The sequence below is a fragment of the Tachyglossus aculeatus genome, chromosome X1 (assembly GCF_015852505.1).
Source record: "Tachyglossus aculeatus isolate mTacAcu1 chromosome X1, mTacAcu1.pri, whole genome shotgun sequence".
Taxonomy (NCBI): Eukaryota; Metazoa; Chordata; class Mammalia; order Monotremata; family Tachyglossidae; genus Tachyglossus; species Tachyglossus aculeatus.
Window position 1 is genome coordinate 25,983,054 of NC_052101.1, and position 21,647 is coordinate 26,004,700.

Below are 21,647 nucleotides of genomic sequence, written 5' to 3' on the forward strand. Positions count from 1 at the left end.
GGGTAGGGACTGTCTCTATATGTTGCCAATTTGTACTTCCCAAGCGCTTAGTACAGTGCTCTGCACATAGTAAGCGCTCAATAAATACGATCGATGATGATATGTGGGCTCAGCCCAGTTGCCACACGTGGAAGTAGCAAGCTACTTCTAAGCTCCAGCAGAGGTCACAGTAAAATCTCAGTCCTGATGAACCTGCAAAGGATGCTGGTAACACTAGCACAAATAATTTTAAACCACTTTGTCAAATTAGCTGGGTAGTAGAGACCAGGGGCCCCCAAGGCCAAAGACAGTACCTTCCCTAGTCTTGTGGGATCATGTCTCCCTTCCTCCCTCCCATCCAAGCCGTCACCAAAACCTGCTGGTCTCACCTCCGCAACATTGCCAAGATCCGCCCTTTCCTCTTCATCCAAACTGCTACCCTGCTCTTTCAAGCTCTCATCCTAGCCCATCTGGATTACTGTATCAGCCTCCTCTCCGATCTCCCATCCTCCTGTCTCTCCCCACTTCAATCCATACTTCATGCCGCTGCCCAGATTGTCTTTGTCCAGAAACGCTCTGGGCATGTTATTCCCCTCCTCGAAAATCTCCAGTGGCTACCAATCAACCTACGCATCAGGCAGAAACTCCTCACCCTGGGCTTCAAGGCTGTCAATCACCTCGCCCCCTCCTACCTCACCTCCCTTCTCTCCTTCTGCAGCCCAGCCCGCAACCTCCACTCCTCTGCCGCTAATCTCCTCACCGTGCCTCGTTCTCGCCTGTCCCACTGTCAATCCCTGGCCCACGTCATCCCCCTGGCCTGGAATGCCCTCCCTCCACACATCCACCAAGCTAGCTCTCTTCCCTCCCTTCAAGGCCCTACTGAGAGCTCACCTCCTCCAGGAAGCCTTCCCTGACTGAGCCCCCTCCTTCCTCTCCCCCTCCTCCCCCTCTCCATCCCCCCGCCTTACCTCCTTTCCCTCCCCACAGCACCTGTATATATGTATATATGTCTGTATGTATTTATTATTCTATTTGTTTATTTTATTTGTACATACTTATTCTATTTATTTTATTTTGTTAATATGTTTTGTTTTGTTCTCTGCCTCCCCCTTCTAGACTGTGAGCCCACTGTTGGGTAGGGACCGTCTCTATATGTTGCCAACTTATACTTCCCAAGTGCTTAGTACAGTGCTCTGTACACAGTAAGCGCTCAGAAATACGATCCAATGAATGAATGAAAAAATCTCATCATCAGAATGCCTAGAACCCTGGCTGTGCAACATACGTTTTAGACTATGATGTGGGTGCTCACGTCCTTACGTATCAAACTGATCAGTGATGGAAGCAAATGTATCAGTCCTGGAAGATTCAGTGATAATAAGACAGAGGGGTGAAACAATAGCTCTTGAATCAGGATCAAGAAGAACTTCGGGCCTCATGGTTGTTTTTATTTGAGAAGGTTTTATTTATTTGGTCTCATATTGGTCTTTCATTTACACTGGTACATAAATGACATGACACTTAGTCCCCTCATCTTCAAATGAAAAGGTCAGCAATGATATTTTAATGCATATAAAGTGCTAAGTTCCTTCTGTCCTGCTTCAGATTGTTTTGAGTGATATGGCCCAGAGCCAGAGAGAAGAAAAGAGGAACCACAATCTGTTTTGTAGTGCCTTCACTGGAAATTCTCCTTCGATTTAATTGTAAATGGCAAATAATTATAATGATGGCATTTGTTAAGCACTTATTATGTGCCAAGCACTGTTCTAAGTGCTGGAGTAGATACAAGGTAATCAGGTTGTCCCACAGACTGTCCCACAGTCTTAATCCCCATTTTACAGTTGAGGTAACTGAGGCCCAGAGAAGTGAAGCGACTTGCCCAAAGTCACACAGCTGGCAAGTGACAGAGCTGGGATTAGAATCCACGATCTCTGACTCCCAAGCCTGGGCTCTTTCCACTAAGCCACGCTGCTTCTTTAAGCAGCAAATGTTAGATGTTACATTGTACTTAGCCCCCATGGTCACAAAAGTGATTTCCTCTTTTAACTTCCACAATTCTAGCCTAAAGAGGGTTCACACTGCTTTTTTCATTAGAAGTTTGAGTCCCACCACTTTAGTGGAGCAGAGTACAGAAAGGGTGCCTGGAAGCCTTTGTCTAATTAACTAAACTTACCAGCTGTATCACTGTTCACTATTAACTTTTAAGATGATCCTACTACTTATGGGGGGCCTGATTTGTTAATCACTCACGGGAAAAACAGGAAGAGAGAGCGATAATGTGTGCTTGCTATGAGCAGGAAACATGTCTGCTAATTCTGTTATATTGTACTCTCCCAAGCACCTAGTACAGTGCTCTGCACATGCCTAGCACTCAATAAATACCATTGGTTGATTGATTGATAGAGACAGAGAGAGACAGAGAAGGAAAAAGAGGGAATGTTATTAGAGTAAGGTGATATGATAAAATATCTTGTCATGAGAGACAAAAAATGAAAAGGAGTGTGTGTGTATACACACACTATTGATTTATGGTAAAGCATAGCAACGTCTGCTTCAAATTATAACAATAAATGATCATTTCTGAGGTTTGGGGCAGCTATACTTCCAATGACCTAGTCACCAGCCTACAGGAATTGGTTTTGTTTGGTGTTTGTTGGATTTTTCTCTTTTTTCTCTCCACAAAATAGAAGAAAGATGTTACGTACCCAGGAGAGCCAGCTGTTTCAAAACGCCTACATGTAATTTGCAATCTGTGAGTACTGAAAAACGCCAGCATGCCTACTTCTCTTCTCCATTTTTAATTATGATAAACCAATAAAAGTATGTCTTGTGGGTGGAGTTTGTACCGTGTTTCTCTCTTATTTGAGACTGTAACAGTTATTTTGGAAACCTGATGCAGAGGTTTCTTATTTGGGATTATGTCACAGTTAAACCTTTTTGAAATGATTGCACTGAAAATTGCTCAACAATATCTTCATGAAAATATCACTTCAAATATCCAGGGCTTTCTTTGTTGTTTGAAAAGAAAGATTATATGATAAAATGTCTTCTCATTGTAGACTGCTTCCCGATTTTTCCCAGTTCTCAAATAGGTGAAACAATTAGCCAGCCAGCAGTAACCTGTGGGCTTGGATTAATGACCCCAGAGTTGAGTGTTTTCAGAATAGGAGCGTCTAGTACACCCCAACAGACATCTGGATATGCATCCTAAGAACATTATACAAGAAAAACTCTGGAGTTTGTCAACCCAATAACTGCCTGAAGAAGAGGGTTGCAGAACCTGAGGCACCAGAACTAAATCAAATTACATTCGCAAGACTAAAAAGAAAGGATCAATACTAGTGAAGAGAATAAAGCTCATGTGGACTGCTATGCTTCCATCTTTGTTGTACGTGTGCTCCAGAGGGGCTGGGTTGAGGAAATGATTTTTGGAAGAAGGAAAGAGGGAATTCATCTGCTACCCTCTAGTGAAAGCTATTTTTAAAATGCAAACTAAAGGTTTTCCATTTAGAGAGAGAGTGGGGTGAGATCCACTTTTAAAATTTGATACTTAGGGGGAGGAAGTGTACAGAAGATAATGTTTATAATTCATCCCACTCCCTCAACTCCTCTCTTACGCAAGACACTTCTCTCCTCTCTTGAAAAATATCTGCAGTGGGAAGCAGATCACCTGGTAGAACCTTAACAACTGGCTAGCAGGTAAAACCATCTCCACATCTTAATCTCTCCATGAATCCCTGCCTCGTTCATACACTGTCAATCCTTACCTCAGCAGGCAGAATGGAAAAAGCAGCAGGTTGAAGACAAAATCCCTACAGTTCAAAAAAACTAACATGGGGCAACAATCCAATCTACTCCTCCCAGGTGAGGAAACACAGAACAGACATCTGGCTTATGGAAAGAAAGACTATCAGACTATCCTTCAGTACAAATGCTTCTAAACAATAAGGACTGAGCAAATTGGGAAAAGAAAATATCTGATAGGGCATAATGGCAGACCTGTCCTTCTCCCTTGGCCTCTCCAGTGTTTTGGAGTTAGAATTATTTTAAAAGAGTCTACCATCAGCAGGTTGAAGACAAAATCCCTACAGTTCAAAAAAACTAACACGGGGCAACAATCCAATCTACTCCTTCCAGGTGAGGGTACACAGAACAGACATCTGGCTTATGGAAAGAAAGACTATCAGACTATCCTTCACTACAAATGCTTCTAAATAATGACTGAGCAAATTGGGAAAAGAAAATATCTGATAGGGCATTATGGCAGACCTGCCCTTTTCCCTTGGCCTCTCCAGTCTTTTGGAGTTAGAATAATTTTAAAAGTGTCTACCATCAGGTGATAGGACAAAGAAACATGCCCCTCACTCATTAATGTGCACCTGACTGGGCTCTGAAGAGATAAAGCCTTAATGCATTCTTAAGGGCACTGCAACAAAACATCTGTTGCCACTTCTGTCCTCACATCTAGCTTTGTGGGGAGAACAGGTGCTTCTTGACAATATTAGCTGGGTTGGAACCAAAGAGCTTAGGGTGAAAGGTTCCATACCCAAAGCTATACGAGTTCCTCCACTGTGCATATTCAATAGATCAGTTCTGTACACAACAGAAATAGTAAAGAAAATACGGTATCCAGAGATGTGTTACAGACAGCTTTAATTCCAACGTATCTTTCAGCACCTGTCACAGAATTTATGGCTAAAACAACAACAACAACAACAACAACAAAGAAAACCAAAATTCCTGATTCAGAGATATTTTGAATCTACGTTTTCTAGCTTAAGCCACAATTTTTTGTCCTGTTATCTAATTCTTGGTATTTGCAAAAGACATTTTGGTAAAGTTCACACTTATAATGATATTACAAAGTGTATGACACATCATGTTTTTATTTCATCAAATGAACATATGCTAATAAAATGCCATCTCAAATAGATAGGTTTCACTGAAAAAGGCTTTAAGCAGAAATGCTGCTAACTGCCCTGGGGAGATAAAAAAATCATATGGAAAGGATAAGAGATATATTTGTACCTCTGAGGTGACATGCAGTCTGGATCAATAACCCACTTTTAAATGATATGCTCAGCTAACAGCAGGTTGTTAGCGTAAATATTCAATATGTAGAAAGGAGTGGGGAAAGCTAAATTTTGGAAGTCAGGCAAATTACTCACTTTAGGCTGAACCTGCTTAACAGAAGATCTCAGTAAAGTGGAGGAATTGTTCTAACTCAGTACCAAGTGATGATGTTTCGTCATAAAAGGATATTCATCAGAAACTGGAGATGAAATAATGACCAGCAGCCTAACTAGAGAAAGGAGTAATGTTCTGAAGAAAAACTGAACTCTGGATTCCAAACCTCTAACTTTCTTGTGCTGCAATTAAATGGCATGCAGTCTTGCCACTACTTGTGGGAGATGTATTTATAGTGAACTAGCAATATGACAATACATTTAAATTTGACCTTTTATGTAATATACGATATGGCTTCTTGCCTGACTGCTTGTGCTAATTATACTTTTTTGCCAATTATTTTCTGGCATTGATGTTTGCCAGTATATATTAGGGGCAGTAATAATGATGTCAGTTTATCTCTGTTCTTCTCTTATGCCTCCTCTTGCCATTCTTTATTATATTTTATGAGAGCAGGAAGGAGAAGATAGTGTGTGTGCTTTGAGCAAATTCCCATGTTTGGTTGGTCATTTTTTTTAATATTTGTTAAGCGCTCACTATGTGTCAAACAGTGTTCTAAGCGCTGGGGTGGATATACGTTAATCAGTTTGGACACAATCCCTGGTGCTGAATGCGGCTCGTAGTCTAAGTATTCACTCATTCATCCATATTTATTGAGTGCTGTGTGCAGAGCACTGTACTAAGTGCTTGGAAAGTACAATTCAGCAATAAAGAGAGACAATCCCTGTCCACACTGGGCTTATAAGGGAGTAGGCTTGAATCCCCATTTTATTTTTAAGGAAACTGAGGCACAGAGAAGTTAAGGGGCTTGCCCAAGGTCACAGAGTAAGCTATTGGCAGAACCTGAATTGGAACCCAGGGCTTCTGACTCTAAGGCCCACGGTCTTTCCAGTAGGCTGGCTGTGGGCACCTAAATGACTAAGGGAAGTGTATAAACCTTGATAACTGAAAGCCAGTAGTGAATAGATGAGGTATAAGAAACCTGAAGAAAGGGAATTAATGCAGTTCTCTGCACACAGTCAGTGCACTGTACATGTCACTGATTGATAGACTAACTGATATAATTCGAGTAAGAGCACTTACAATTTTGCTTGTACTTACTCTTTGTGCACAAAATCAACTGGATTTACAGACCAGAACCTGTGCAAGGAATGGCATCTACTGATGCTGATTTGCACAGCACCATTCTCACTCCCTTTTCCCTGCCAGCCACATTCCCACCAGGACATCAAGCAAATAGGTGAGCAGAGGTGTCACATATTGCTAAGTGCACACCAGCGTTTTGCAGCTGGAACCTAACCATAGCACTTTGTCTCAGTTTCCTTACCTGCAAAATGGGGATACTTGCTCTCTCTACCTATTAATCAATCAATCGTATTTATTGAGCACTTACTGTGTGCAGAGCACTGTACTAAGCGCTTGGGAAGTACAAGTTGGCAACATATAGAGACAGTCCCTACCCAACATGGGCTCACAGTCTAGAAGGGGGAGACAAAGAACAAAACCAAACATATTAACAAAATAAAATAAATAGAATAGATATGTACAAGTAAAATAAATATATAGAGTAATAAATATGTACAAACATATATTAGATAATGAAACCTAGATGGAACAGGGATTATATCTTATCTGATTACCTTATCTATACCAATACTTTAGCACTGTAAGCACTGAATTAATACAGGAATGATAATACTATTATTATTAGCAACAGCCACAGGGGTGGAACATATGAGGAAAATGGATAATCTCAGGCTACGCAAACAGCCACTCCATGGCTGGAAGGGGGCACATGGTGCACTAGGAACTGGATTTCCTGGGAAGTAGCCTCAGCAGGATCTGGGGCTGCTGTGAGGGGCAGAAGGATGGGGCATGGTCCAGAGAGAGGTAACAGGAACAAACTAAGAGATGCCTCTCTGCTGGCATCCCAAATTTTCAGCCATAAGGAGGGTCCTGGTCAACACCCTGGTAACGTTTTCCTGATCCACTCCTATACCCTAAACTTGGCCCCCCTTCCTCTTTCTCTCCACTGCATTTCAGTTTGTTGGAGGGTTATTTTTTTTTCCATTTTCTTAAAGTCAGAGAGCTCTGTAAGGAATTCCACTGTTAGAAAATCCAGCGGCGTTATCTTGAAAGAGAACCTTATAATGAGGGATCCCTGTGGTATGTTCTGTGATCTGTCAATGTGGGAGCCCAGACATATATAACCATTAAAATGTAATGGAAAAAGTAAAACAATTTCACAGTAAATAAATAAACCACAACTATCCTCAGGAAAACTCAAGGGCCACAACATTCCAGCTGTTTTTAGCACTTTTCTAAAGAATTTGATCCTCCTTCTGCTCTCCACTGTAGCAAATACTAGTTTCTTTAAGAGAAAAGATTCCATCAAACTGAAACCACCTTAGACTCCTTCAACCTATAGTTGAGCAGAATTTAGGTATTCTTGTTGTTAGTATTTTAACTTGGCATATTTTCACATTTACATGTCCTTTCATTTTTTCACCTCTGTATCAACATTGTCTATATTAGAATGTCAACCCCTAGAAAGTAAGAAATATGCCTCTCACGATGAATTAGCACAACGCCCAGGAAAGGTCACATGCATATGATCGTATAATAAGCAATATCTCACGGTAGTGATGATGCCCGCCGACATGTAAATTAATCTGCAGAACAGAGGCAATATGAAGATGCTCAATTCTGGGAACTACCCTCAGAAAATATATAGTTCATACAGGAAGAGACAACTGACACATTAATCAAAGTGTTGCCTCATTATTTTCTTTTACGGTATTTGTTAAGTGCTTACAACATGCCAGGTACTGTATCAAGTGCTGAGGTAGGTACAAATTAATCAGGTTAGGCACAGTCTGTGTCCCACATGGGGTTCACAGTCTTAATCCCCATTTTACAGGTGATTAATGAGGCTCAGAGAAGTGACTTGCCTGAGGTCACACAGCAGACAAGCGGGAGAGCCGGGATGAGATCCCAGGCCCTTCTGACTCCCAGGACCACTAGGCCACCATGTCAGGGAGCAAAGGGAAGACAGAGGAAATTCTGTGCTTGCAATTAAGTAGGCATAGGCTTTTGATGCTCATTTGGGTTGACTGTGGGGGATATTTGCAGCTGAAGTCAGTTACTCTTCGTGACTCACAGGAATGCCAGCAGTAGCTTCAGGAAAAGAAAAGATGCGGTGGCATATTCGCAGTGGGAAAACAGCCCAGAACACCAGAACAAAACACCCACTACTCAACTGTCTCATCTCCCCATCACTTGTAAACATATTTTCATGGATATCAGCTAAATTATTCAAAGTACGCACCAGCGAATCGCATTGCTGCTCAGATTGCATCTGAATCATAATCATCTTCATTAACAAGAGTATTTATTGAGGACATACTGCGTACTAACCCCTGTATTCCACAGCATAATACACTGCGTTCAAAGCACTAGACATTGTACTTTATACTTGGGGAATAAAAATATATGCACAGGATATAAGTTTGATGATCTTACAATCAAATGAAGACAACAGAAAAAAATGAAAATGCGCAAAAGCTAGCAAGACAGTTATTTATGGTAATTATTCAGCACTTACTCTTTGCCAAGCACTAGGCTGTAGGATATATAAAAGATAATCGGAGGTATGGAAAGAGGTCAAAATGATGAACATAAATGAATCAACATATCAATAACAAATGAACAATCAGATAAGTGCATATGATTGCTGAGGGGATGGCACAGCTGGAAAGAATAATAATAATTATGGTACTTATTAAGCACTTACTATGTGCCAAGCATAGGGGTAGATACAAAGTAATCAGGTTGTCTCATGTGGAGCTCATAATCGTAATCCCCATTTTACAGATGAGGTAACTGAGGCACAGAGAAGTTGAGTGACTTACCGAAGGTCACACAGCAGACAAGTAGCAATGCGGGGATCAGAACCCATGTCCTCTAACTCCCAGGCCTGTGCTCTTTCCACTAAGTCACTAAACACCTGGGGAAGGTTTCTTGTCAGAAAAGCAGTCAATTCAACAAAACAATTGCATCCTCGGGAACGTGTCTACCAACTCTGTATTTTGTACTCTCCCAAGTGCTCAGTACAGTTCTCTACACACAGTAAGTGTTCAATAAGTCCCAGCTCTGCCACTTGTCTGCTGTATGACCTTGGGCAACTCACTCAACTTCTCTGTGCCTCAGTTACCTCATCTGTAAAATGGGGAATAAGACAGTGAGTCCCGTGTGGGACAGGGACTATGTCCAACCCAATAAGCTTGTATTTATCCCAGTGCTTAGTATGGCACCTGGCACATGGTAAGCACTTAACAAATATCATAAAAAAGAAAATGAAGTAAATGCCATGAATTAATGTAATATTGATCTTTATAGGCTTCGATACATAAGATTTCCAGAAGGGATGGAAGGGAAGCAGTTGGGCCTAGTAAATGGAGCATGGACCTAGGCATTGGGCGGATGTGAGCTTTAATCTCATCTCCATCACATGACTCCCATGTGACCTTGGGCAAGTCACTTAACTTCTCTGCGACTCAGTTACCTCATCTGTAAATCGGAGAATGATGCTGTGAGCCCAATATGGGGCAGGGACTATGTTCAACCTGATTATCTTGTACCTAACCCAGCACTTAGTACAGTGCCTCGCACATGGTAAGCCGCTAACAAAAATCATTAAAAAAAAAAGAATAGTGTACTGGTAAAACTGCTTAACATCTATTTGCATTGTTGGGAATGCACCTGTTACCATGGATAATGGCCCTGGGGGGAATGGGAGGGAGCTGGGGACTTATACACTGGATCTATAGGGTTAGAGAATAAAAGGAAGAATGTCAGGTTCTCTTAAGGATGTACAGTGGAAGGCAAGCCTTGCAAAGAAGAATGTAAATTGAAAAGTCAGAATTGCAAACAGGTGAAAGGTCCGCTGCGATGGAAGAGACACTTTTGAAGACCACCAGAAGAAAACAAGTCAATGACTTGGGGTGCACAGAAGTCAGGTTGCACCACAAGTCTCTAGTTGAAAGCAGGGGGTCCCATGGAGAGGAAAAGGATCAATGTCAGCGGGGGAGAGGGCACTGGACCACCTTTGAAGCTACCTAACTCTCCCGGCACTTCTCAGAAATATCCTTGACACACCGCACTGACATGGAAGGGCTGGACTAAGGGTTGGGAGTGTACAAACAATCAAATTATTAAATGTGCATCAAGTCCATTCCCTAATAGGTAGCTAGAGAAGTGGTCTCCTTCAGAAGGTACCCAAAGTAAGGAGGAATGTAGCAATATTCTTGTTCCAACGTGGGACTTGGGCTCCTTGCCATGGAGGACGATGTTATGTAAGTTCTCTGCCAGCAGGAAGAAAAATTTCCATAACATTTTTTTCGCTTGGGCCACTTTATGTATCACTCATTTATTTATTTATTTATCCAGTTCCTTCTTGAACCTTTTCTTATATATATATATATATATATATATATGACTATATTTTCTGCCCACCCAACATCTTGTGTTCATGAATTCCATATGTTTCCCACCCACTGTGTGAAAAAGTGTTTCCTTTGTTTGTTTTGAACATACAGCCTTCAAGTTTCAATGAATGCACCTTAGTCCTTATGGGGTGGTGGAATTAGATGAACCACAAATCAATCAATCAATCAATCAATCAATCGTATTTATTGAGCGCTTACTGTGTGCAGAGCACTGTACTAAGCGCTTGGGAAGTACAAGTCGGCAACACATAGAGACAGTCCCTACCCAACAGTGGGCTTACAGTCTAGAAGGGGGAGACAGAGAACAAAACCAAGCATACTAACAAAATAAAATAAATAGAATAGATATGTACATGTAAGATAAATAAATAAATAAATAGAGTAATAAATATGTACAAACATATATACATACATACAGGTGCTGTGGGGAAGGGAAGGAGGTAAGATGGGGGGGAAAGAGCCTGGGCTTTAGAGTCAGAGGTCATGGGTTCAAATCCCGGCTCCGCCAATTGTCAGCTTTGTGACATGGGCAAGTCACTTCACTTCTCTGGGCCTCAGTTCCCTCATCAGTGAACCAAATCCCAGCATCCAAAAGTGCTCATTTCGGACTTCCAAGACTCCATCCAAGGTTGAAACCTCTCTGATGAGCTATCTTTGCTGTGCTAATAACGGTGATGACATTTCCTCATGGTTTATTTTTCCATAGTTTGGTGTAGAATGGAAGTTAAAACCACACTTTTTGCCCCAATCTCATCGTCTCTCAGCTACTCCCTGCCTGGAGGAGCTTACAGTTCAATGAGATCAATGAGTCAAAAAATTTTGTTTCCAACTTTCATCCACTACTGATTTTTTTGCTCTACACATATGTATGTTTTCATGGAAATATAAATATTACGTCCAATGTGGGAATAAACATTTAATCAAATAACAATCATAACTGTGATATCTGTTATGTGCCAAGCACTGTACTAAGTGCTGGGGTAGCTTGTTGTGGGCAGGGAATGTGTCTGTTAAATGTTATATTGTATTCTTCCAAGTGTTTAGAACAGTGCTCTGCACACAGTAAGCCCTCAATAAATATGATTGATTGAATGAATTAATGAATACAAGATCATCCGGTTGGACCCTGTCCCCTGTTTCACTGTAGAAGGGAGAACAGGTATTGAATCCCCACTTTACAGATTAGGAAACTGAGGCACTGAGGAGTTAAGAGACTTGCCCAAGTTCACACAGCAGGCAGGTGGTGGAGCTGGGAATAGAACCTAGGTCTTCTGACAGCAGGCCTATATGCTTTCCACTAAAGACATTCAATTGACTTCATTATGCTCATAAAATGGTTACATTGTGATAGCTGAAGAGTCATTAATAGGCCTTTTAAAAATAAAAATTAAACACTGTCATTCCACAACATTAAGTTTCCAAAATTTTCATTTTTAAAATATTAATGATTTTTTTCTCCAAAAAGGAGCAAACAATGCTAACATCTTCTATTACAATGCTGCTAATGAAGAAAGAAAGAATAATTTATCATTGCATAATTAACACAGTACAGTTAAGCATGTTTTAATGATTTTTATAATGGCCTTCTATCACTAGAGAATATTTGTTAGTCATGAAAAAAATCTTTTAAGCCTTCTATAATGACTTTGATCAAAATAAAAGCTGTTAAATTTTAACTGTCAATGCTGTGTCTGCATATGACAGGTGAATTTTTTAAAAGACATTCTCCAAGTAAAATAATAATAATAATGTTGGAATTTGTTAAGCGCTTACTATGTGCAAAGCACTGTTCAAAACGCTGGGGAGGTTACAAGGTGATCAGGTTGTCCCACAGGGGGCTCACAGTTTTAATCCCCATTTTACGGATGAGGTAACTGCGGCACAGAGAAGTGAAGTGACTTGTCCAAGGTCACACAGCTGACAGTTGGTGGTCAGGATTTGAACCCATGACCTCTGACTCCAAAGCCCGTGCTCTTTCCACTGAGCCACGCTGTAAAAATTACCATTTTTTCCCAGAACTGGCAAACAGAAAGTCTGACATGAAGAACCACACTAATATTGGCAAAGATTTTCTCATGCAGTCCGGTGATTTTGGATTCATAATACTTCAGGTCTGGCCTCAATCCTTCTAGGACACCAGCACCATCATCATCATCAATCGTATTTATTGAGCGCTTACTATGTGCAGAGCACTGTACTAAGCGCTTGGGAAGTACAAATTGGCAACATATAGAGACAGTCCCTACCCAACAGTGGGCTCACAGTCTAAAAGGGGGAGACAGAGAACAAAAGCAAACATACTAACAAAATAAAATAAATAGAATAGATATGTACAAATAGATTAAATAAATAACAACAAACCTGACTGGAGGGCGGTACTTTTAAGCGCTTAGTACAGTGCTCTGTACACAGTAAGTGCTCAATAAATACGATTGATTGATTTTAATTTTCTTTGCTCTCCTCCCCTCAGCTGCCACATAATTCCCAGAATCCAAGCAGGCAGACATCTGACTGAAGGGAACAGTTCAGAGCCCCTTTATCCCTAGACAACAGGTGTCAATCGATGAACTGCATTCTTCCTGATTGGCTCAGGACTCAAGTGGACATAAAAGAACAAAACCAAAAATTATCTCCATGACTTCAATTTAATTGCTTCACTTCTCCCGTTCTACTGCAATCGAAATTATTTGTAGAAAATTTGACTATTATAAAGTACAGGGATATTTATGCCTAAAGGGAGGTTTGTGTATTATTTTTCCATGTAAGACTGCAGGTGGGGATTCATTAGCAGAATTTTAAAAGGAAATCAAATAAAACTGTTCATCTTGCCACAGATAAAAAAATTAGATTGTGTGTGTATGTAAGCTCCAAGCAGATTGAAAGCCCCCCCAAAGTCAGTGCCTACAGATCTATCTATGCATTGTATGTAAACGAATAACTGTGGAATTTTTGAAGCTCTTACTATGTGTCAAACACTGTTCTAAGTGCTGGTGAATATTCAGGATGATCAGTCCCTGTCTCTCACAGGGCACATAATCTAACCAGGAGGGAGAAAAGGATGAGCGTGCCTAAAGGTATATCGGCAGTGCCTAACAAACTAAATAAATAAAGGGCACCACCACAGCTTATAGACAAAGATATTTATTCTTGAAAATATGTTTAATGAGCCTGCAAGTAATAATACACAATTTCTGTACAAGGAAGTTTCTATGGAAGGGGCCTGTAAGAAATCATGTTTACACATGGGAAGTAAATGTAATTCAAGAAATAGTTAAATCACATGCAGGTGTCTTACATACAAATCTCCTTCTTACAGAACCTTTCCTTTTTGAAAATAAAAGTAAAGCTTGTACCTGTGAATGCATTTCTAAATTTGCAGTGACTAAGATGTACATTGCATAAGTTAGCTATCTGTTCACATATTCGAACTGTTCTGTTCACTGCCTGTAAACTCTTCTTATAGGCCCTACCTATTAGTTAGGAAGGTCTGCCTAAATTTAACCAACTACCAACACATCCATGAAACTTCCACTTTATACCTTCTCTCTGTGAACATCAGCTTGTTTTGCTGGGCCTCAATGAAATCAAGCGAAAATATTTCATTTTCTGAGACCCTGGGGTTTGTTACAGATGTCTAAATTTTGCCAAGCACAGATATTTCTTCTCAGTCCTTTTATGTTCTGACATGAAAAGTTTGCAAGTTAGCTTATATCCCAATTCTAAGTTTTTATAAAGATACTTTCATATCCTTATTGACTAAAAGTTAAAAAACTGATTCGAACATAAGATGTTGGTGATGATGATGATAATGATGATGCTAATGATGGAGTCACCTATCATGTAAAACAGATGAGCTTCGGTCCTAAGGCTTCAGGACCAAGAACCTGTACAGAGGAACTGATTACAGTGCTAGTGGTTTGCTCAGCGTTTATCCCTGGTTCCTGCCAGTCACGTTCTTGCTAAAGAACAGAATGCAAAGAGTAAGTAGGCAGGCAGGGGTGAGTGCAGCACATTATGAAATACAGCCAAAGATATTTTACATGCAGGACCTATTTATATAGCCAAAGTGATCCCAGCAGAGTGCTGCTGCCGGCCAGTAGTGACATGACCCGATACGTGGTCGCCTTTGGAGCCACTGGAGTCTTCCCTGCTATTTTTCACAGCAGATTTCAGAGCTAAAACCTCCCTTGGGTATTCTACACAGTGGACAGGTCCAGGAGGAATCATGCCTAATGTGGGTGACAAAGACCATAGTGCCTATCAACTAACAAGAATAGTACTTAACAGGCATTTACTGTATGCAAGGCACTGCTCTAAGCACAGGACAAGAATACCCAGGGAAGAATTAGAAATGTTATTTGGGAGAGCTGAGGGAACTCACAATCTAAAAAAAAAAGCATGCTACTGCTAGATTGTGATGCTAAAACACAACAAAAGTGTTTCATTATAGTCACTTCAGCCATTAAAAAGGCCCTACACTTCAAAAACTTTTGTGTATACTTCACTGGCAGGGAAAAGGGTGTGTAAAAGGCAACCTGCAGACTACTAGCTCTGTAACCAAGTCCTTCATGCAGTTTTTTAGACTTAAAGTTTCAGGGTTCATCTGTTGTTCTCAACATGAAACTACATCATCTGAACCACAACTCTGTAGAATAAGTGAAGCGAAAAAAAACCAATTTCATCGAAAATTATATTTTTAGCATTGGTTGTACAGCCAGAAAATAAAAAAAAACAGGCTAGGAACTGCTAAATTATTGCTAATAAGTGTTTTTGAAGTGAAAAATACTTTGGAATGAATAGTGCCCTCGAGGTTTGGGGAAGCCCAGAAGGTCTGGAGGGTAACATCTCCCACCAATAGTACCAAATGTTCAAACAGTGATATTTACTGAGTGCAAAAAACTTTATGAACAGTAATAATCACTGCCGTATTTCTTAACTGCTTACTATGTGTCAAGAACTGGGGCACATACAAGATAAGCTTGTTATGGGCAGGGAATGTGTCTGTTAATTTTGCATGGTACTTTCCCAAGCGCTTAGTACAGTGCTCTGCATACAGTAAGTGCTCAATAAATATGACTGAATTAATAATCAGGTTGGACACAGTCCCTGTACTACTTAACACTCAAGAGTCTACATAGGAGGGAGAACAGGTATTGAATTCCCATTTTATAGATAAGGGAACTGAGGCACAGAAAAGTTAAGTTACTTGCCCAAGGTCACACAGAAGACAGGGGACAGAACACTCCCAGTTCCATGCTCTTTCAACTAGGCCACACTACTGTACCTTTCAGTTTCTGAACCAGAAGCAGGAAGAAATGGCACTAATTTATAGCGTGGGTGTTTGGAAAAAAATTTAAAAAGCACCTCAAAGTCACATGGAAAACAGATGGCAGAGCACTTCCAGTTCCGTGCACTTTGCTCTTTCCACTCGGCTACTCTACCGTACATTTCAGTTTCTGAACCAGATGCAGGAAGAAATGGCACTAATGTATAGCACGGATGTTTGGAAAAAAATAAGAAAAAGCACCTCAAGTGAATGGTCAAATATTTCTTTGGGACGAAGGTGATATCCCTTGACTGGTCAATCAGACCCAAATAAATCTTTGAATGAAAGCCTTAATTTTGAATTTTTCCTTTCTGCTTTGAGTTTTAGGATTCTTTTATTTCTTCTCACCATACTATAGTTTAGCTGCTAATGAATAATGAGGGAGCCAAATAGTGGTCAGCAGGAAGGAAAAAAAGAAGGAAGAGGCCTGGATAATACACAATCTGATAATCAAAGCCTTCAAAATTGAGAATTCCATACAAGGAGGCTTCCTTCAGAGTGCTTTCATCTGCTGGGAAAATTACTCTCATTAAACATAAAAGAATAAGATGGGTTCAAATGCAAACCCTACACAGCTTTATATGGCAAAGATCATCAAACAAATACAGCATGGGAAGGGAAATGGTCAGGAAGACTTTCAATTCAGACAGTTACAAGTTTTGGTCTCATTTGAACTCTGTACATTTACTATAAACCACCCCAAAATCCAGGTTTCAAATGAATTTATTGCATTGCTATTTCATGCAGATCAATTATGAATTCTTAAAATAATAATTATACATCTCAACAGCAGTAATCTGTAGTTCCCATATTCAACCCCATATATTTCATAAGTGAAGGTGATTAAGCATTAGTTACTATACCAGTGAAAACAGGAGCACTATTTGATATCTATTCAATCTCACTCAAGGAAAGTTACATTAAGGGCCACACTATGAGTAGAGTCAAGAATAAAATGTTGAAAAAAACAAGGGGTTATAGAAAGAACTACTGTTTTACTTACTGTTCTTCAGTTCTGCATTTCAATTACTCAGTCAATTTACAGTATTTACTGAGTGACTAAGGTATGCAGAGGACTGTATTGGATAGTTAGCCTGTAACAGACACATTTTCAAAAATGAGTTTCATGTGTGTCAATTTGTTTTTACCTTGCTCCTATTTACAAAGTTTCAATGGTTCCTCAGAAAATATTCAACATAGAGAGTTCAATTACTGAGTTCTTTCTGATGCAGAGCTTAAAAATAATACAAAACATATTCTTATATACAATAGCTATACAAACTATTCTGACTTTTTCAGCAGTTGAATCTTTCTCAATGGATACACCAAATTGACTCAACATTATGCCACTCCACCAGATAAAACCAAAACACTCCAACAGTTCAATCGAAATAATCCATCTCCAGCAAACACTCCAGGAATGAAACTTTTGAAAGGAAATACTTTTAGCATTATTCATACATATTCAGCTATACACCCTGTTTTCAGAAACTGCTCAATAACCCTATTCATTCGGCAGCATTTTGAGATACTAATTTTTTTTCACTGAAAAGATGCACTGCACAATGGAAAAATAGGCTATAAAAGTCAGTGTTTATAACAGCTTTTCAGCAGTAACCATGTGGAAGTCCTCACCACATACAATACCAAAACACTAAGCAATAATGAATTAGTGATTTTCAATCCCAAAACTTTTCAGTACAAAAAAAAACCTCTGGCCATATAAAATCCTGTTATCTTAAAATAACATCATGGCTTCATTTCCTCTTTATTTGACGATCTTCAGAATATGGGCATGTTGGGGAAGGGGATATGATGGGGCATGTGTCTTTTAATATGTATATAATAATAATAATGGCATTTGTAAAGCACTTACTCTGTGCAAAGCACTGTTCTAAGCACTGGGGAGGTTACAATGTTATCAGGTTACAAGGTTATCTGGTTGTCCCACGGGGGGTTCACAGTCTTAATCCCCATTTTACAGATGAGGGAACTGAGGCCCAGAGAAGTGAAGTGACTTGCCCAAAGTCACACAGCTGGTAACTGGCAGAGTCAGGATTCAAATGCATGACCTCTGACTCCAAAGCCCGTGCTCTTTCATATAAGTAAACTATACTAGTTAGTTTTTCACAGTGCTCAGTTTCCCTAGAATCTTGTAATGTATTCTATCAAGGCTCCTTAACACAATTTCTTTTCCTGTAAAGTACATTCTCCTTTTCATGGAATCTGATTTTACAATCATTCTCAATCAGTGTGTAATTTCTTTTGGCAAAGAAATTTGATCTCCTGTTCCCCAGTAATTCCTGTCTCCTCTTTACCCATACTTGCCTTGCAAAATCAAGCTTGGGGTGACACAATGTCATATCCTGCTACCAGCCTATTTGGATTCTAGAGATTGCCATGAAGCTAGCTACTCAGGGAATCAGTCTGTCCAACAATGGTATTTATTGGGTACTTATTTTGTGGAAAACACCACTTTTACTACTGGCTTGGGATAGCACAGTAAAATTGAGATGCTGTGTGGTCTGGTGGATAGAGCATGGTTCTGAGAGTCAGAAGGACCTGGGTTCTAATCACAGCTCCACCACTTGTCTACTGTGTGACCTTGGGCAAGTCACTGCACTTCTCTGGTCCTCAGTTACCTCATCTGTGAAATGGAGATTAAGACCATGAGCCCTAGGTGGTACAGGGACTGTGTCCAATCTAATTAATTTGTATCTACCCCAGTGCTTAGTACAGTGCCTGGCACATAGTAAGAACTTAACAAATACCATTTAAAAAAAAACAAACAAAAAACAGTAGGATGTCCTGATCCCAGCCCACAAGTGGGCTTACAGTTTAGCCAAGAAGAGCAATAAGATAGGAGGAGAGTTAGATGGGTTTAGAACTAGAAAAGCCCAAAGTACTTATTGTCCATCCTGTTGACAGGCCATTGAACTTGTCAGCCATGAGACAGGTCTAGAGTTTCATGGCTCAAATACTGAATTCTTGCCTGCCATAAAAAGTGATACAATCAAGAATTTTGTGATGTGGATTATAGTTTTTCTGAGTAGTACTGTAGTACTAGCATTTATTAAGTCCCCACTAGATATATGCACTGTATACACTAACCGCTTAATCCCGGCTCTGCCAACTGTCAGCTGTGTGACTTTGGGTAAGTCACTTAACATCTCTGTGCCCCAGTTACCTCATCTGTAAAATGGGGATTAAGACTGTGAGCCCCCGGTGGGACAACCTTATCAGCTTGTAACCTCCCCAGTGCTTACAACAGTGCTTTGCACATAGCACTTAATAAATGTCATTATTATTATTATTAAGTACTGAATAGAGAAATGACACATTCTTTGCCCAGAAGGAGCTTACACGCTAACATACTAAGAACAGTTTTCCACTAGAAAATTAATTTTATTGAAAGCTTTTTGTGGCCAGGGAACATGCCTGCTAGTCTGTTGTACTCTCCAAAGCACTTAGTAGAGTGCTATGAATGTGAGTGCTCAATAGATATGGCTGATTAGCTAGTCAAGTTTCCTGCCTCAAAAGCAGGTGAATATATAAACAATTCTAGGCAAGGTGGAAGTTGGGGTGGTTTTTTTTGTTTTGTTTTGTTTTTTCCTGGATTTCCAGAATTGAACACTGAACAACTCTCTTGGCAGTGCATTTCACTGTTAAATCACTTGGAGAATCAAGAGAATTTTCCTTATTTCACCCACTTCTTTTTTAAACTTATTTCCTCCTGTTTGTTCCTAAGTGAACATGCAGAATAAGTGGTCAGTATCTTCTCCATAAAGCCCTTCAGTATTTGTTGTGGGCAGGGCATGTGACTGCTGTATCATACTGTCCAATGCACAAAGTACAGTGCTCTGCACACAGTAAGCACTCAATAAATACCATTGATGATGATGAGGAGGAGGAGGAGGAAGATAATTTGAAGACAGTTATTAAATTAGCCTTTACTCTTTTCTTCTCTAGGCTAAACAGTTAATGCCTTTAGCCCTTTCTAAGGGCACCCACTTTCCATCTCTTCGATTATTTTTGCTGCAATTTTTCTACATCCAATTTGAAACGCAGTGACCAAACCTGAACCCAGCACTCAAATAATGTGATGATAGGTGAAAAGAATGGTGGAAGAATCACTATACAATAATAATAATAATAATAATAATGGCATTTGTTAAGCGCTTACTATGTGCAGAGCACTGTTCTCAGTGCTGGAGGGGATACAAGGTGATCAAGTTGTCCCATGTGGGGCTCACAGTCTTAACCCCCATTTTACAGATGAGGTAACTGAGGCTCAGAGAAGTTAAGTGACTTGCCCAAGGTCACACAGCAGATACGTGGGGGAGTCGGGATTCGAACCCATGACCTCTGACTCCAAAGCCCATGCTCTTTCCACTGAGCCATGCTGCTCCTCTATATATATGATTCTTGCCAGACTCTTTATGATTTTTTTTTTATTCCTCATCACATTATGCTACGGCTCACCAGAAAATCTGCACATTTAGCTCTTTTACAGGTAAATTATTATGACATTTTTGTAGTATTCTATCAGTGACCATTTCATGAGGAAATTTTTTTATATGAGGATATTTTGTGTCTTTGTTTCTCTGTTAAAAAGGCACTTCCCTTTCAAGTGCCTAGTAAATCCAGATCTTTTTATATCTTTGAAGTATTTTAATCATATTGCCTTTTGTTTCATGAATCACAGAGCTCTGCTAAGTCTGAAGATGTCAAAGCAGTGTGTAGACGTATTCTCTACCAATTTTAGATTTATTGACACAAATGCTTGTGAAGAAGGGCACGTAGAGGGCTAAAATGTCAGGTTGATGAATGTTCCTTTTTCTTCCCAAATCATTCTCCTACACATTGAAGGCATAAAGTCTTTTACAGCAGTCATTTAATCGATTTGCCAATCCCTCCATTCCATCACCATCGACTCTAATATTAATAATGATAATTGTGGTATTTGTAAAGTGCTTACTATGTGCCAAACACTGTACTAAGCACTGGGGGGGATGCAAGAAAATCAGGTTGAGCACAGTCCCTGTCCCACATGGGGCTCACAGTCTTAATCCCCATTTTACAGATGAAGGAACAGAAATACCGAGAAGTGAAGTGACTTCTATGCCAGAATTAGAACCCAGGTCTTCTCACTTCCAGGTCCTTGCTCTATCCACTAGCTAAAACTGCTTCTCAACACTAATCTATACATCATAAAGAACACCATGCTAGATATTTGGAGGAAATACAGAAGCAGCTTGGCCTAACGGAAAGGGCACAGGCCTAGGAATCAGAGGACCTTAGTTTTAATCCTGGTTCTACCACTTACCTAGTGTGTGACCTTGGGCCAGTCACTTCATTTATTTGTGCCTCAGTTTCCCCATCTGCTCTCCCTCTCCCCTAAACTGTATTCCCATGAGGGATACGGACTGTGCGAACCTAATCATCATGCATCTGCCCCAGTGCTCAGTAAAGTGCTTGGCACAGAATAAATACTTAACAAATACCCCAAATCCTAACATATACAGCACAGATTATTTCAGTGCTCGGCTTGATATTGAAACATAAAAATATAGTTACAGATTATTTTAAAATCTCAGAGTGTTAAAAACAAATAGTTACTAGTAAAATAAAAAAAAACAGCAGATTTC